Source organism: Hemicordylus capensis, chromosome 2 (assembly GCF_027244095.1).
Source record: "Hemicordylus capensis ecotype Gifberg chromosome 2, rHemCap1.1.pri, whole genome shotgun sequence".
NCBI lineage: Eukaryota > Metazoa > Chordata > Lepidosauria > Squamata > Cordylidae > Hemicordylus > Hemicordylus capensis.
The window spans coordinates 36406022-36423854 of record NC_069658.1 but is presented as its reverse complement, the minus strand read 5'-3'; the positions used below and the strand labels follow the sequence as shown (position 1 = coordinate 36423854).

The 17833-nt window shown below is 45.3% G+C and overlaps 1 protein-coding gene across 2 annotated transcripts in view; it reads left to right on the top strand.

Annotated features, from left to right (window-relative positions):
• The first annotated feature begins 7229 nt into the window (after positions 1 to 7229).
• IL6ST (interleukin 6 cytokine family signal transducer) overlaps positions 7230 to 17833 on the top strand; it is a 71148-nt gene continuing 60544 nt past the window's right edge. The window contains exon 1 of one of the 2 annotated variants that reach the window (XM_053295940.1): positions 7230 to 7433. The gene's annotated coding sequence lies outside the window, so the exon portion shown is untranslated. The remainder of the gene's footprint in view (positions 7434 to 17833) is intronic. The other variant, XM_053295941.1, reaches the window with a different exon arrangement.

Below are 17833 nucleotides of genomic sequence, written 5' to 3'. Positions count from 1 at the left end.
ATGTGCTGAAGCTCAGCATACGCCCCCACCCTCAGCCTGACTGACAGGCTTCAGAAAATAAGTAGTGAGTACTCCCACTGTGATTAATTAGTTACTGTTTATGAGTAACTTAGAGAGATGTGAGCCAGTGACTATAGTAGCCTGCTCTCCCCTTCAGAAGAGCCCTTAAAACCTATCTCTTTCACCTTGCCTGCCAGGGTTTTAAAAACTGTTTTAATAATGGTTTTATGTTGTTTTTACAGTTTTTGATTTTAACAGTTAATTGATTTTAGTTTTATTTTAATGTAAACCGCCCTGAGCCATTTTTGGAAGGGTGTGGTATAGAAATAAAATAGATATTCAATTCAATTCAGTTTATTACGATCAAAGATCAGCACACAGATCAAATCCAGATACAAGAGTCCCCAAAAGTGAACACTGATACCAGTGCATCCTCTATAATAAAGAGCTAAAGTGTGCGCCCGTGTCTCTGCGCCCGTGTCTTTCTCGGGAGTTCTGGGCATGCGCTGAGCGCATGCTCAGAGCGCCCAAGAAAGATACGGCCGCAGGAACACAGGCGGCCATCTTGGCTCCCGGTCCGGGAGCAGGAGAAGCGGGGACTGGGAAGGGCAGATGCGGCAGTGGCGGGACCAGCCCGGCCGCCACCGAAGCCAGGCGTGGGGGAGGAGACGGCGGGGGAAGCAGGCCTCGGCGGCGGAGCCACAGCCTCGGCCAGAGCACACGCTACGCCCGAGCGGCCGCGGCAGGGAGACTGGGCCCGCTGGTGGCGGTGGCTGCCACGGGAAGGCTGGAGGCGGCGGCCGCGGGACCGGACCGGCCACAGGGAGGTTGAGGGAGGCCTGAGGTGGTGGGGGGCCCGGCCCGGCCGGGGAGGCCGGCGCCGGCCCCGGCCGAAGGAGGCAGTGGGCCCGGGCGGGAGGAGGCGGCGGTTGAGGGCGGTGACTAGCGCCCGTTAATTTAAAGGGCTGGAAAATACTTGTGCATATATATAAAAATACAAATAAAATATACAATTAAGAGCGATTACATAAAATGTAAAATAGAATAAGGTAACAAAATAAAAACAAAACGAATTAAGAACCTGTATTAACCATCTCCGACACACCATATGCGGGTCTTAATCGCAGCTGTACTGAATTTGGCCACCAGATGTGAGATATCGGTATACGTATCAGAAAGAAATAAACTTATATAAAACTCATCAGAATTATTTGGATATCTAAAAACAAGAGGGTCAAAAATTCTAAGGTGCAGATAAAAATACAATTAAGTGAGCAATACAGAAGCACATGACCTACTGTTTCAACATCGCTATTCCCACAAGGACACAATCTCTCCAAAAAAGGAACCCTCCTAAATCTACCCTCTAATACCACAGAGGGCAACACATCCATCAGGGCTCTAAATAAATAAATAAATAAACAAGCAAGCAAGCCTTCCTATGGGACATGATCTCTCAAGCCAGGGCTGCTCAACTTCAGCCCTCCTGGAGCCTTAACAGACAGGACTTCCTGCTCTCAGATTATCCAGCCAGCAAAACTACTTCAAATTAGACTCACAGCATTAGGGAAGCAGCCCTATCCCTCTCTGATCCAAGTTTTCTTTTGTGTAGGTTCACACTCAGCTCACTTCCATGTTTTGCTTGTGGCCAATGGCCTCACCTCCCTTTTATCCAAGGGTTCAGTACTGTAATTAAAACACCCTTTGTGATCTGGATCTATTGAAGTCAGGGGTGGAGACACCATTGTGCAAATGGGTTCAAAGAACCCGGGCCACCAATGAAAAGAGCCGCTGAAGCCTGCTGGGGTGTGTGGCTTGGGCTCCAGAAGAGCCCAGAGTAAACTCCCCCTGCGCACGTCCGGGCTCCAAAGAACCCCGAGCGAGCTCTCCCCAGTTTGCTGCCTGACAGCCTTTATTTCCCTCTCTCTCCCTCCAGTGAGTGAGAGAAAGGATGAGAGCTCGCTCAGGCTTTCTGGAGCTGAATGCCTGGATTGCCAGAACCTAAGGGGTATACTTGTGAGTCAAATGGGCCGTAAGCCAGAATTTGGCTTTTTAAAAGCCAAATCTGGCCACCTAGTGCCACACACCCTTTGGGTGTGACATAATGTGCACGGGGACGTGGCCTCGAGCTCCGGAGAGCCCGAACAAGCTATCCCCCTGTCATTTCAGGCAGCGCTTGCTGCCTGATAGCATCTATTTCCCTTTCTCTCTCTCGCTGGAAGGAGCGAAAGGGAGATAAAGGCTGTCAGGCAGCAAATGCTGCCTGAAAAGGACGGGGAAGAGCTCACTTAGGGCTCTCCTGAACCCAGGTGTAGGCGGGGGGAGTTCACTCAGGGCTCTTCCGGTGCCTGATCCACACCCCGTGTGTGTGACGTCACACACACGGGATGTCGCTAGAGGGGCCACTGAGTGGGGCCAGACCCAGGTCACCATTTGGCTGACTCCTCACCTGATTGAAGTCAAAACACACACACTTCTGCTTAATTTGCCATCAGCCTTGGCTTTCCATCCCACCCCCCACGACCCCAACACACACACACACACACACACACACACACACCCAGCATCATGTGTCAGCCATCATGAAGCATCACCTCTGCTTTGGCAGCCCCCTTCTAGCTGTATGCTCCTCAAACTCACTTTGCAGCCCTTATTGTCTCCTTGCATTTCTTTTGGCAGTCTATGTTCCTTTCTGTTCTCTTCATTGGGGCAGGACTTCCATTTTCGGATGGAAGTCTTCTTCCCTTTTATAGCTTGCAGTCTCACTGAGGAGACTCTATGATAGTGCACCTTTTCTGCAAGGAAAGCTCTCTGCAGACTGCAAATTCTCTCTCCTTCCCGGATCTCCCCCAGCCCTCCAAAAGCTTTCAAAGAGCATAAAAAAGAGCAATCCACTCTTTTCCTCTGGGCAGCTTTCTACAGTATTTGCATTTCATAGCTGTGACTTGCTCTTATCATATTAATGTGAAGACTTATGTCAGCGCCTGCTTCGATTTATCTCCAAAAACTCCAGGGTAAAACAGGATTTTTAAAACTTGCTCATAAATTGGGATGAAGTGAAGTCCAGGGGCGGGGGGAGCCTGATTTGTGTGGGGGATACTTCAAAAGACATCGAACTGACCTTGGTGGGAATCTGGCTTCAATGAGACAAACACCCTCCCATCTAGAGGAGATTCGGGGTAAAGCCCCTGTGTGAGAAAGCTCCTGCAGATGTTGGCCTACAATTTCCCTAATCCCTGGCTATTGGCCACTGTGGCTGGGGATCATGGGAGTTGTAATTCAAAAACAGCTGGGGGGGGTGTTAAGTTGAGCAGGCCTGTCTCAAGAAGTACAAGTTCATTAGCTGGCATTTTCCGGACACTTGCAGAAGTCCACGGGGCGTGATAGCCAATTGTGCTTGCTCCTTTCTCCTACAGTGAATCAGGGACACTGATCCCAATAAGAGTAGGGACCAGTGTTGCTGCTAAATGTAAAGGCCCCCGAACATAAGTGAGTAAATGAGTTAATCTTAATTTACAGGTTTGCCAAAAGCACTTATTTTAAAAGACTAAATTTCAAGCCATAAGTAAATGAACATTTCCCAAGCTAAATGGCTTCTCAGATATACTGAATCTAGCTTAGGGACCAGGAAGCAGGTCCCAAGCTTTTGGAAGCCATTTTGACTGCAAAAGAGAATGATCTTTACTACTTTCCCAGTGGGGGCCACTTTGGCAAAAAAAACCAAAACAAACAAACAAACAAACAATCCCATACTTCAGTATGAGAGCTGTGCTAATTCTGTGCTACTTCCTACTGTGCTAATTCTGCATAGTACTGCACTTTTCTCAATGCTGGGAGCACCCTTTAAGAGATTTGGAGCCCTCTTTTAATAGCTCTATGGGGAACATGCTGGGAAGAACTGCATTTCCTAGCATTCTTTACGTGACTTCCAAGATGGTACAGGGGCTTGAGAGAGCGCCATTTCCCTTGAAGGAACACGCACACGCACACACTGGTGCCGAGTGAAGTACAGCATCACACTGCACTTTGCAAGGGTCATCTTCACATAGTGTCATGGGAAGTGTGCGCAATAAATAATTAGACAGGAACCTGCAAGTCCTGCAATTAGGGCTGATGGGAATTGCCGCTGGCTCCCAGGCTTTACAATGAAGAACACTGTTTTCAGAGGTGCAGCTAAGTTTTTCCAGAGTCTAGACCGAATGGCCTTGCTGGAGGGGGTGGCCGGACACTATACAAGTTTAAGAAAGAAAGGAGCAAAATTATTGTGTCTATACATGGAAGGAAGGAAGGAAAAAGTGAAAGAAAGTCAGGAGAGAGAGAAAAGAAAAGAAAGACTCTGCATGAATGCACTTGGTAGTGAACTCACCATCAATGAGCCCTGCTCTGGTGGGCAGGGCAGGAAGCAATAAAATAATAAGATGAACTTCAATGTGATGGGCACCTGGCAGCCTCTGGGAAACATAGTGGCTGACCCAGCAACCCACAGGGAGGCTATCCTGCTGCTCAGCTGGCCTCTGTGCACACACAGCAGCCATTTGAGTGGTCAGCATGGCTAGCGTGGCATTAAAAATGGAAAATTCCATATGATGCTTGATCACCTTTCAGTCTACTAGATGGCAAATGATCTTGCTAAGCAGAACCTACATTTTAAAACTATCGAGATTTAACTTGCCTAGTTTGCTGACAACCAGTGTAACAAGCCTCAGTTGACCCACTTCCCGAGCACTGAGAAGTCTCCACAGAGTTGCAGAACTACATGGATTCTGGTTTCCCTTGGAGGACAGACCACTGCAGACTTAGTCAATGAAGAAACTGAATTTAGTTTCTAAATATTTAGAAACATTTAGTTTCTTTCCACATGCATACAGGTTGACCACTGGATAAAAATTAGAAATAGCAGAACATTCCAAAAGGTGTAATATATGGGTGCATGGAGCCTCCTTTCTAAAGCCATCATCATATACCAGACTGTACAAAGTCTTTACAGTTTATATGGCTAATGGCACAGAAGTTAAGATGAGCACCTTACTTTGCAATTTCCATTATTTTTTGAGCCAGGGTGAAAATGTAAAGCATCTTAACTCTCATCTTAAACTGAAGGTTTTGGATTACTGAATAACTGTTAATACCACAACCCTCACTGCAGCTTTCAAAGGGTGTGGTTGTGCAAAAAGAAATAGAATATGTATAATATTCCTGCCAAAATAACTTTCCATTGTTATTTTTGAGCATATTTTCATATTTTTGAGCATATTAAGTATACTTTCCACAGAAGCTATTTTTTCCTCCAAAAAAAAAAAAATGACATTTTAGAAGGGAGCGGAAATGTGTTTGACCACACAATCCTGCCTTCATACAAGAAAAATGAACAAACCCTGTCTGTAAGAAATGTTCTGTTTATTATGGACAGGGAGCTCCCAAAATATGGACAGCACATAAAATTATGAACAAATCATATGGTTATTAAAGGCAGAGTTGGAACCCGTAGTATAACAACAATGAGTGTGGCAGTCAGAGCCTGTTGTTTCCCCTGCTATCTACTACAGTTCTTCTATCCCATTTTACAGGTGAAACTCGGAAAATTAGAATCTCGTGCAAAAGTCCATTAATTTCAGTAATGCAAATTAAAAGGTGAAACTGATATATGAGACAGACGCATTACATGCAAAGCAAGATAAGTCAAGCCTTAATTTGTTATAATTGTGATGATCATGGTGTACAGCTCATGAAAACCCCCAAATCCACAATCTCAGAAAATTAGAATATTACATGGAACCAAGAAGACAAGGATTGAAGAATAGAACAATATCGGACCTCTGAAAAGTATACAGTGTACTGTGCTTGATTGGCCAGCAAACTCGCCTGACCTGACCCCATAGAGAATCTATGGGGCATTGCCAAGAGAAGGATGGGAGACATGAGACCAAACAATGCAGAATTGCTGAAGGCCGCTAATGAAGCATCCTGGTCTTCCATAATACCTCATCCGTGCCACAGGCTAATAGCATCCATGCCACGCCGCATTGAGGCAGTAATTGCTGCAAAAGGGGCCCAAACCAAGTACTGAATACATATGCATGCTTATACTTTTCAGAGGTCCGATATTGTTCTATTCTTCAATCCTTGTCTTCTTGGTTCCATGTAATATTCTAATTTTCTGAGATTGTGGATTTGGGGTTTTCATGAGCTGTACGCCATGATCATCACAATGATAACAAATTAAGGCTTGACTTATCTCGCTTTGCATGTAATGCGTCTGTCTCATATATCAGTTTCACCTTTTAATTTGCATTACTGAAATTAATGGACTTTTGCACGATATTCTAATTTTCCGAGTTTCACCTGTAAATGACTCTCAAATTTCGCAACGGGACTTTCAGGGGTGAGGGACCCACAATAGGAAAGCAGGAAAAGGGGGGGACATGACGTTTCTAGGGCGGGGAGAGGGTCCCACATGGCTAGATGAACATCCCCTGGCAAAAGAATATGCAAAAGGAATATGTAATTTATAAGAACGTAAGAAAAGTCCTGCTGGATCAGGCCAAAGGTCTATCCAGTCCAGCATCCTGCCTCACGCAGTGGCCAGTCAGGTGCATCTGGGAAGCCCATAAGCAGGAAAAAGAGCTCCCCCTCTCCCATTGGTGTTCCCTAGTGTTCAGGGGCATATGGCACGTCTGATCCTGATGGAAATATACAGCTACAGCCAGGCTAGCAGTCCTGATAACCCTATAAAGCACATGGCAATAGTAAACCACTCTGTACTCTACCAAGAAAACCACATAGTTCTGTGGTCGCCAGGAGTCGACACCGACTCGATGGCACAACCTTTCCTCAAATCTAGCGGGGGGAGGGGGTCCATTCATTGCCAGGGACGTTCAGTGGCCTTGGCTAATGGAGCCGAAGAGACGTCAAGGCAACTCCCCCACCCCCGCTTCCTAGGAAAGTGGATCTGAGCTTGCAAATCAATTGGCGCGGGCAGGGTAGCAGGCAGACTCTCTAAGCTCGCCGACGATTTCCCATTAAAGGGGACGTTCGATTTTCCGTGAGCAGCACCCACCTTGGCTGCGATAGAGCCTGCCGCCCCATCGCCCTCTCCCTCCTCCGGCCCCTCTCTCCCTGCTGCTCTCCCCCCTCCCATCGCTCCCCTGTCGGGACCAGGAGCCCGGAATCCTGGCAGCCGGAGGCCCGTTACGGGAAGCGCCTCCTCTCGGGTCTGCCGCGCCTCCTGCCGTGACGTCACCGCCCTGCCTACCAATGGCGGCCCAAGTGAGCCTCTCGAGCCTGCGGGGCGAGCTGTCAGTCAGGCGAAGGCCGTCCACACGAGTGCTTCAGAGCCTGCGGCGGGGGTCTCGCCGCGCTTAGCGAGGACGATGGTCCGGGACCTGCTGCGGCCGCTCTGGAGCTCGTGAAGGACGCCGCGACGGGCCCCGGAGGTGAGTGGTCGTCAGAGCGGGGAGGGAGGCCGCCGCCGCCGCCAGCCGCGTGGCTACCCGCTCGCGGGCCCCGGCCCAGCTCGGCTTGCCCTTCTTGCGGGAAAGGCAGTCGCCGGGCCAAGCTGGAGGGAAGACTTGGCAGCCCGGGCAGCGGGGGGCGGGAGGATATTGTTCTCCATGCGGGGGAGGAAGCCCCCCCTGGAAAGCCGCCCTTGCCCCTGTCCTGGGCGTCGTCTCTAGGAGTTCCCCTCCTCGAGGAACTTTTTTCTCTCACTCCCCCCCCCCCCAACAATTAATACCGACTAGGTTTCTCAGTGATTCATTTCTCTCCTCTTTTTTTTCGACCTTCTGCCGCTTTCATTTCCCAACACGCCTTTCGCCCTCCGTGGCACACCTCCTTCTCCCTGGCTTTTAAAACCACCCTTGCGTTTTCCGTGATTAGAGGGGTTGGGGTTGTTTTCAGTGGATCTGCTGTGATTCGCGTTTTTTGTTTGTTTTTTTGTTTTTTTGTTCTTTTGGTTTTAAAACAAAAAACAAAAGATGCTGTATAAACTTAGGAATGAATAAAATCAGCTCTAGTCGTAGTCAGGGTGGTGAAAGAGTGGTATTCCCCCGCCCTCTTAAGGATGTGCGCTTTTGTGGGTGAAGTGGGGAGGTGCTGTGCGAGCAGCAAGATAATTCAATTCCTTTATTACGATCACAGACCAGCAAAGAGCAGCAAGATAGCAAACACAGAGTCTTTCCTGGGGATCTGGCTTCCACCGATTATCTTATCTTCTCTGCTCCGAAATGTTGATTAGCAAACGAAGCATGTTATCCTGAGGGCAATTCTTGTATCACTTTTGAAGCCTCTTCCTTAGGAAGATGGTTAACCTTAGTCTGGGGCTATCACATCAGTGTACAGGTGGGGATTTTATACAGGGGGTGGTGGAATCCCTGTACCCAAAAACATCTGGATGTCTGGGAGAAAGCAGTGCTGGAATTCTTAACTTTGATACTCTCTCTGTCTATGCAGAGGGAGTTTCTTTCAAAAGCATTCAATCCTGTGACCATGTTTGTATAATCTCTGTTCTGCACCTAAAGGGCCAAGTGAAATGTGATAGCGCATGATCTATGATTTGATGCCCCTGTTTAGAAAATGCAGGTGGAGGTGTAAAGGTTTGTGTGGTTTGTCTCACTGGGCATTTAGTAGCTCCATTGCCATGATTCACATTAGGAAAACAACATGTGGGAAAGGGTTAAACCCCCTTTACCCCATAATCACAGTTCTAATATGAATGGTGAAGTATGGCTGTATTTACCCATTTAAATAACAGCGGGACAGCTTATTGTGGTTCTTGCAGTATTCCATCTACTTTTGTCTTATGTGTAGCTGTGCATGTTCATGTTTATCACTAGTTACCTTCTCTATCCTCTCTCATCTCTTCCTCTATTCAAACTTAGGTTTAGCTCTGTGAAGCAGGAGGCTGTCTCTTTCTTATGATGGTCTATATGCTATCTTTGATGGTGCTATATAGCAATAATGTACTGTTTAATATTAAACAACAATATTCCCCCACCCTGAGTCTGTGGGGTCAGTCCATAAGCCACATGATTGGGGGGCAGGGGAGGGGGGGCATGTTGGCTTGTAATTATTCTGGCTCACTTCTCTTCTGGAAAGTAGGTAGTGATGCATTTCAGTATTGCCTCAGCCACACTTGTTGGCCTCAATCCCAAGGATGCCCAAGGTTCATCAAAATGCCTGGGAAGGGGATTTCCACTGGGTTGGGTAACTGCAGTGTGGCTCGCATAGTGTGTTAGCATTTCCCTTTGTGTGACAAATTAGAATAGCATCCTAATGGAGAACTGCTTTTATCACAGGGCAGTGGGGAGAGCTAACTTCTTCTGGCATATCTCCCCTTCAGTCTCATCTGAGTTACTTATTTGTCAGTTACAATGAAAAGAGATGCCAGCAGCCATTACAGTTTTCTTTAAGACTCTGCGCAAGGAGAGGAGAGCTGGTCTTGTGGTAGCAAGCATGACTTGTCCCCTTAGCTAAACAGGGTCTGTCCTGGTTGCATATGAAAGGGAGACTAGAAGTGTGGGCACTGTAAGATATTGCCCTCAGAGGATGGAGCTGCTCTAGGAAGAGCATCTAGTTTTCAAGTTCTCTCTCTGGCTTCTCCAAGATAGGCCTGAGAGAGATTCCTGCCTATAACCTTGGAGAAGCTGCTACCCATCTGTGAAGACAATACTGAGCTAGATAGACCAGTGGTCTGACTCCGTATATGGCAACTTCCTGTGTATCAAAGGCAAAAAGAACAAACAAATTGGGTTTTCGATCTTCCTCTTCTCTTTGGTTTTTCTTCTGCAGAGTTCTTTCTAATATTTCAGCTGAAGTAATACTAATACCAACTATTTTGCAACTAAAATTTATCATAACATTCTTAGGAGTCAGTCCTACAGAGTAAATATTTCAAATTCCCAACTATCTTGCAGTGTTCAGACATTTCTCCCATTCAAACCAGGGTGGACCCTGCTTAGCAAGGAAGACAGACAATTCATGCTTGCTACCATAAGACCAGCTCACCTCACTGGTCTTTCTTCCTCAAATCACAAAGGAATGATTTGAGGAATAAAGGAGGCCAAACGAAATCAAAATGACACTGTAAACATAAAAACTACTTAAAACACTTAAAGAACTGAGTCTTGACCAGTGCTCCCTCTAACAGGGATTCCCAGCTATTGTTCACTACAACTCCCAGCATCCTCAGCTGCAATGACCTTTGACTGGGGATTGTGGGAGTTGTAGTCACCAACATCTGGGAATTCCTGTTAGAGGAAACACTGATATCAACATAATTGAGATGAGGGGGTGTTTTGTGTTCATATCCTAGGCTTAAATATGGCAATCAGTCAAGCTTGAAGCACCACTGATCATTGTATCTACTAAAATGGAAGCATTGTTAGGGTATAATGCCCTCCCATCATATTTCTAGGTATAGGAGTTCTTATCTCGCAATATAAGGAAGCGAGGAAATCTAATCAAGGGAAGAGTTGGTAGGCCTGTGCAAAAATTTGGCATCGAAGCAGAGTCTTTTGCACCTGACCCTGTGGGTGGCGGCCGCTTGCAGTGTACCTCTGGGCAGAATGGTCCTCTGGGCAGCACTAGGAAGGGCCCTTAAAGGTCCATGGAGTTGGAAAGCCCCAGTAACATCACTGATGCTGCATGGAAAGTGTAGTCCTTTCTAACACGGGACGCCATGGGGAAAGTGATAAGAAGCACTGCATTTCCTAGAGTTCCTTGCATGCTTCCCTGCATGGCTTTCATAACATCAGCCAGCTCTGCATCCCTTTAAAAGCCCTGCACAGATATCTCTTCTGTGTCGAATTAAGTGTTGCTAGCACCTGCCACCCCATGGGGCAACGTGCAAATGATTCAGCTTCAAAGCCAAATCTTTGCACAGGCCTGTGAATCAGTAGTGTGAGGCAGAAAATTTTCCACTTCTAAAAATAAAATCAGTAATGTTATCAATGGATGCCAAATCAAATGGGGAAATTTCAGAGTTTTAATTAACTTTTTAAAGGTTATTGTCCCTAATAAGTGTGTGTGCATATCAGAAATGTGCCCACATTCACATGGATTATTTGTAAATTAAACCCAAAAGTAGGCGTTACTTAAACATGATATCGGATCACAGTCAGTCAGTTTAGGGCACAGAAACATGTTCTGGAAAATACACATCGTTGGCTGGAAAACCTTCCCAGCCTCATCTTAGTGCACTCAGACAAATCGTGAGCTGGACTTCCAGAATATTTCTACTTTTGTCCACTAAGTAAACTCAAAACTAGAGTTAAATTAAATCCTCTTACTGAATATGTTGATTAGTTAAAATGGAGATTTATGCTGTTCTTTCTCTTTGAGCTGTAGGCCTGGTTCAGACATCATGTGGAGCTGGGATTGAATCCTGGTTTTATGCAGTGTCCCTGAGCCTAGGGCAAATGCACTCCCTATTCCCATTGAATGTTGGACAGTGGGGTGAAGGATTCTACTTCAGATCCTGGCTTGGAACAAGCCAGGATCTGTCATGACATCTGAATTGCACTTGGTTTGTTCTAGTCAAAAGCTTGTAAATAAATTAGGATCTGAAGTTGAGTCCCAGCTTCGAATCCTGATTTATTTGCAAGCTTTGACAAGAATGAGCCAGAATTGTACAGTTTAGATGTCACAACAGATCCTGGTTTGTTTTAAGCCAGGATTGCAAGTAGATTCCTTCCTCCTCTCAGCACAAAGGGAACACCGTACAAAACCAGGCTTCAATACGGACTCCATGTGACATCTGAACTGGGCTGTAGAGTAATGATGGCTGAGGGCTCAGCTCACAGTATATAAATAGAATTCTGAACTAGTCTCAAGCACAGGATGTTTTGGTTGTTCAGCTATGAGCCAAAAGTTGTCCTTTGTGAGTTCCAAAACAAGAATCTGGAGCCAATTGCTATGAAACATTAATGTGTTTCAGAATGCTTCCAAAGTCACTACATACCTTGTCCTTTCTTAAATACAAGATAGGTAGATAAATAGTAGTGCTTAATACAGAATACAGTTTGCTTGCTTATTGAAGAAAGTCAGTAGCAAATTGTTGCTGTATTCTGTGTACTAGCTTGCTCTGCCTGATCTATTTAAAGCCTTGATGGTGATGTGAGTTGTCCCTTGCTACTGTTTCTAAGTGAGAATCCACATGTATCAGCTGCTTGTGCAGCCCTTTTCATTGCCCTTTCCCCCTTTTGACTCTTTAAAATTTGAGAACTGAGAGAGGCCCACATTTAACCAACCTATGTTTATGCTGCCCTTCTGGATTGGAAACTAGTGATGTGCACAAAGCTTGGTTCAGTTTGAGTCGATCGAGACTCAAACCAAACCAGGTCTGGTCCGGTTTTGTGCACACCTTAACCGGGCCCTGTTTGGCTCAAATTCAAGACTCCAACAAGACATATTGGGCAGCGGGTGAGGTCCAAGATATAGAATACCAGCACTCCCTGATTCACAGACACCCAACTTACAAACAACCCATACTTACAAACAAAGCTCCATAACATATTAATGAAGTCCCCAAATTACAAATGCCCACCCTCACAAACAATTCATCTCTCATAGGAGCAATATGCATTTTTAGTTATGGATATCCAGCTTACAGATTTTTGGAATGCAACTCATTTGTAAGCTGTGGACTCCCTGTAGTGGGTGTCACCAGTGTATAGATAGTACTGAAGACCATTAACTTTGAGGTTATCCAAGTAGAAAGAGAATAGTTGAATAAATGAGAGAACTCTCAAGGAACCTCAACAGAGATGGGGAAAGCAGAGCTTCTTTCAGTGGAAATGTTGAATAAGCAATTTGACAGTAGGAGAACTTTCTAAGAACTAGTGTCATGGAAACCTAAGACATGGAGTAGGGATGTGTAGATTGTTTCAACAGCAAAACGTTTTGAGCTCAAAACAGAACACCCTTTAAATAAAGGGCCTGTTTCAAGCTTAGTGCAGAACATCCCCATTTTGATCAAAACATTTCAACATATTCAGAGTGCCATTTTGGTAGGGATGTGCCTGAATCATTTCGGCGCTTCATTAGAGAGGCACGAAAACAATTTGGGTAGCCGCATCCAAAACATTTTGGCAGGGGGTGAGTGGTAGCTTTGAGGAGGTGTGTAGGTCCTTTCCTGCTCCGCTGCTATCCTGCCACTATTCTGGTTGTGGCACTGTCCTTCCCAAAAGGCCACGATTCAGTTGCAGATGACCTTTTGGGAAGGACAGCGCTGCAGCTGGAATAGCAGCAGAGGAGCAGGTAAGGAACTGCATACAACCTCCTTAAAGCTACCACTCTCTGCCTCTTCTTTGGGTGCCTGAAATAATTCGGGCACATCCCTACATTTTGTTTTTCCCTTGCTGATTGGTTTTCTGACACTGGCTTGCAATCTCCAATTTACTTGTGATCTCCTTGCTGCTTGGTTGGCTTGTTATACAAATAAAGTGTTGTCATAGGCAATTGGCTAGGGGGAGGTAGGTGGGAGGGGGGAACCCAAAAGAAAGGAATTTCAAATTCAAAATGAGGCAGAGAGAGCCCCTATGCTTCTCTTGAAGAATATACATCAGGAGAGGAGGGAAGGTTTGGTTTTATGGTTTTCTTTTCTCAGCACTGAGTATAATATGCTGTGTTATTGCTGCTATAACTGTCTGGTTTTGCTGGATCTCAAATTGACAAAGACAGAATTTGGCTGCCTGCCTTCTTTGAGTTGTGGTTTTGTTTTGACTGTGATATAGTGTTGTGGTGAGAAATGGACTGTGGCAGCTGTGTGTGTGTGTGTGTGTGTGTGTGTGTGAGAGAGAGAGAGAGAGAGAGAGAGAGAGAGAGAGAGAGAGAGATTTTTTGGTGATTGCTGTGATGAGCTCCATGTCTGGCCTTGAGAGTAACTTGTGCTTCACTTGTGCTCTCGATTGCAAAATATACTGTCAAAATGTGGCCGATGTTGCTCTAGTTGAGTATGTTAGTAGGCAGGGGTAGTACTCTGCTAGAATGATGCACTCAGAAATACATTAAGTACTTTATGCAATAAGATACGGATAGAATGTATACATAGGAAGCTGCCATATACCATCAGACCATTGGTCCATCTAGCTCAGCATTGTCTACACAGACTAGCAGCGGCTTCTCCAGGGTTGCAGGCAGGAGTCTCTCTCAGCCCTATCTTGGAGATGCCAGGTAGGGAATTTGGAACCTTCTGCTCTTCCAAGAATGGCCCTATCCTCTAAGGGGAATATCTTACAGTGCTCACACATCAAGTCTCCCATCCATATGCAACCAGTATAGATGCTGCTTAGCAAAGGGGACAAGTCATGCTTGTTCTACCACAGGATATTGTGATGAAAATATCTTATTATCTATAACAAAGAATGTACCAAATGGTGAAAAGTATATGAAAAGATAATTGAACAACACTGCATACAAGACTGTATAAACAAACATTGTACAAAAAACCTCAGACTATATAAACAATAAAATGAAGGACAATCAAATGAAGAAAATATTTAGCACTAAGTTTCACATTTCATGGCCTTCATTAGTTACAATTTTCAGGTTGAAATTCTTAGATAAATAACCTCAATATACATCCTTCTTCATTTTTATTTAAAAAATATTAATTTATATATGAATATCAACTGGTGAGTGATAATACCCTAAAACATGATATAAAGACTACAAACTCACTCAGTTGTCCGCAAATATCCTTCCAAGAAGCAGGCTGCATCAAAGGCTTATTTGAAATGCTCATATGATCACCGTACTGTAAAAGAAGTGGGGGGCAGGGGCAATAGTTCTTTAGAAACCCATTTCATTATAGGAAAGGAAAGATTGTGGTGTCGGGTCGGTGTCGACTCCTGGCGACTACAGAACCATGTGGTTTTCTTGGTAGAATACAAGAGGGGTTTACCATTGGCTCCTCCCACACAGTATGAGATGATGCCTTTCAGCACCTTCCTATATTGCTGCTGCCCAATATAGGTGTTTCCAGCAGGGATTCAAACTAACAGTCTCTTACTCCCTAGGCAAGTTGTGTCCCCGTTGCGCCATTATCTATCTTCTATCTATATAATTCTCTTAGACGTACTCGTTGCTAATCCCTTGTGTGGCAGCTCTTGCAAGCGTTGGCGAGCAAGGGGAGTGGGAGAGGAAAGTGACGATGGTGGGGAACATAAGGCCAATGGGACAGGTCAGTGAATGGGCAGGCAGGTGGGTGGGGAGACAAAGTGAAGGTGGCGGAGGGGGAGGAGAGAAAGTGTTGGGGGGGTGGGAAGCAGCAGGCAGCCGGAAAAAGCGGCTAGCCAAGCAGCCACCCAGAGAGAAAAAACACAAGAGGAGGGGAGAGGGCTGAGAACGAGGGGCCGAGAACGAGGGAGAAATAGAGGCACAGATGCTCTGTGCCCGGGCCGGCTTGTTTCATTTTAAAACCTTCTTAATCTCTAAATAGGAAAAGAATTTTTTTCTTATAGTAAACTTACTGAATCTTGAGCCATACACCTAATCTTCTTCCTTTAGTCAACTGTTGACAGAAAGGTAACTCCTCAGGTTGCAGCAAACAAAATGGCTTTTAGCCAGCTGCAGTTGTTAGACTTAAATAGAAAATAAAAGCCTTGCTTTTTAAAGAGATACCAACAATGAGATCATAAGAAAACAGAGAAGTCAATTTTATCATTGAGGCCAGAGAGAAACATACCTTTGGTAAAGAACACCCGTCTCTTCTCCTTCTGCAGTAAGATTTTTTTTCTTTGTTGATCTTGGAAAATCTATACATTGCAGCTTTATCTACAATTTGGACTTCCAGAAGGTTTGGGAGAAAGGTTAAACATTTGTTAAACATCACCTGCTTAACCATTTATTTTGTAGGTTGGGTGGTAGGTAGCACTCATCATGCTCTACCACCCAACCCGCTTTGGTGTCCCTAGGAGCTACTCATGGGGAATAGTGGGGTGTTTCAATTTTCCCCATTGTGTCCTATGGCCAAAACACTCAAAACATTTTGAGTTTGTTCCGTCAAAATAGCCGGTCAGACCAATTGTTTTGATGGAATGTTTCGGCCATCCACGTTTCATTTCGAGTTTGAAACAGAATGCAAAATCCTTTAGTACACATCCCCAACATGGAGAGTGTTGCGCAGGAGAGAATGTTCAGCTGGGTGAGCAAAGTAATTTGATTTGACAGTGAGGTAGGCTGTGATTTTTTTTTTTTTTAAAAGCAAGGGTGGTTTCAGTGGTAACTGAGAGCAGAAGTCAGATTGTAGTTGGTGAAGATTGCTGTTGGAAGAAAGTAATTCATTGTGTTTGAAAGCAAAGGGAAGAAATGAGATTAGCCGGTAGAGGGAGGGGTATGGTGACATGTTTGAATGATTGAAAATCTTATATGCTACCAAAGAATCTATACTCAGAACACTTCAGAAACAACAAAACCCAGTACCCCCTGGGTTAGCAACAGGGTGGATTTGATTTAAATCAAACTGATTTAAATCACAATTTAAATCACTAGCAGGGTGGATAAAAATCAAAAAATCCGATTTAAATTTAAAAAAATCTGATTTAAATCAAAAAAATCAGATTTTTTTAAATTTAAATCGGATTTTTTTGATTTTTATCCACCCTGCTAGTGATTTAAATCGTGATTTAAATCAGTTTGATTTAAATCAAATCCACCCTGGTCAGCAACCCATGCGGGTGGTTGGCACCCTTGCTCTGGGCTACCCCAGCATCCCCCAAGTGAAGTTATGGGGCTGCTGAAACCTCCATTCTTCCCTATGGAGAAAAACCTTAAAGCCACTTGTGGGGAGCTGGGATGGCCCAGAGTTAGTGGTGGCCTAGTGCACAGAGGGTGCCAACCACCCCCATGGGCTGCTAACCCATGGGGTACTGGGTTTTGTTGTTTCTGAGGTGTAGATACTTTGGTAGCATACACTGAGGGAAATAAGTATTTGATCCCCTGCTGATTTTGTCCGTTTGCCCTCTGACACAGAAATGACCAGGCTATAATTGGAATGGTAGGTTTATTGTAACTGTGAGAGACAGAATAACAACAAACAAACCCTCAAAAGCCCAGTGCCCAGAAGTCAGCGATGGATTTGAATTGTAGTGAGGGAAATAAGTATTCGATCCCCTATCAAGCAGCAAGATTTCAGGCTCCCAGGTGTCTTTTCACTATATGCAGGTAACAAGCTGAGATGAGGAACACCTTCTGTAAGGGAGTGCTCCTAATCCCAGCTTGTTACAGTACCTGTATAAAAGACACCTGTCCATAGAAGCAAGCAATCACTCAGCTTCCAAACTCACCACCATGCCCAAGACCAAAGAGCTGTCGAAGGATGTCAGGGACAAGGTTGTAGACCTGCACAAGGCTGGACTGGGCTACAAGACTATCGCCAAGCAGCTTGGTGAGAAGGTGACTATAGTTGGCACGATAACTCGCAAATGGAAGAAACACAAAATAACTGTCAATCTCCCTCGGTCTGGGTCTCCATGCAAGATCTCACCTCGTGGAGTTGCAATGATCATGAGAACGGTGACAAAGCAGCCCAGAACTACACGGGGGGAACTTGTTAATGATCTCAGGGCAGCTGGAACCATAGTCACCAAGAAAACAATTGGTAACACACTACGCCGTGAAGGACTGAAATCTTGCAGTGCCCGCAAGGTCCCCCTGCTCAAGGCAGCACATGTACAGGCCCGTCTGCAGTTTGCCAATGCACATCTGAATGATCCAGAAGAGAACTGGACGAAAGTGTTGTGGTCAGATGAGACCAAAATCGAGCTCTTTGGCATCAACTCAACTCGCCGTGTGTGGAGGAGGAGGGATGCTGCCTATGAGCCCAAGAACACCATCC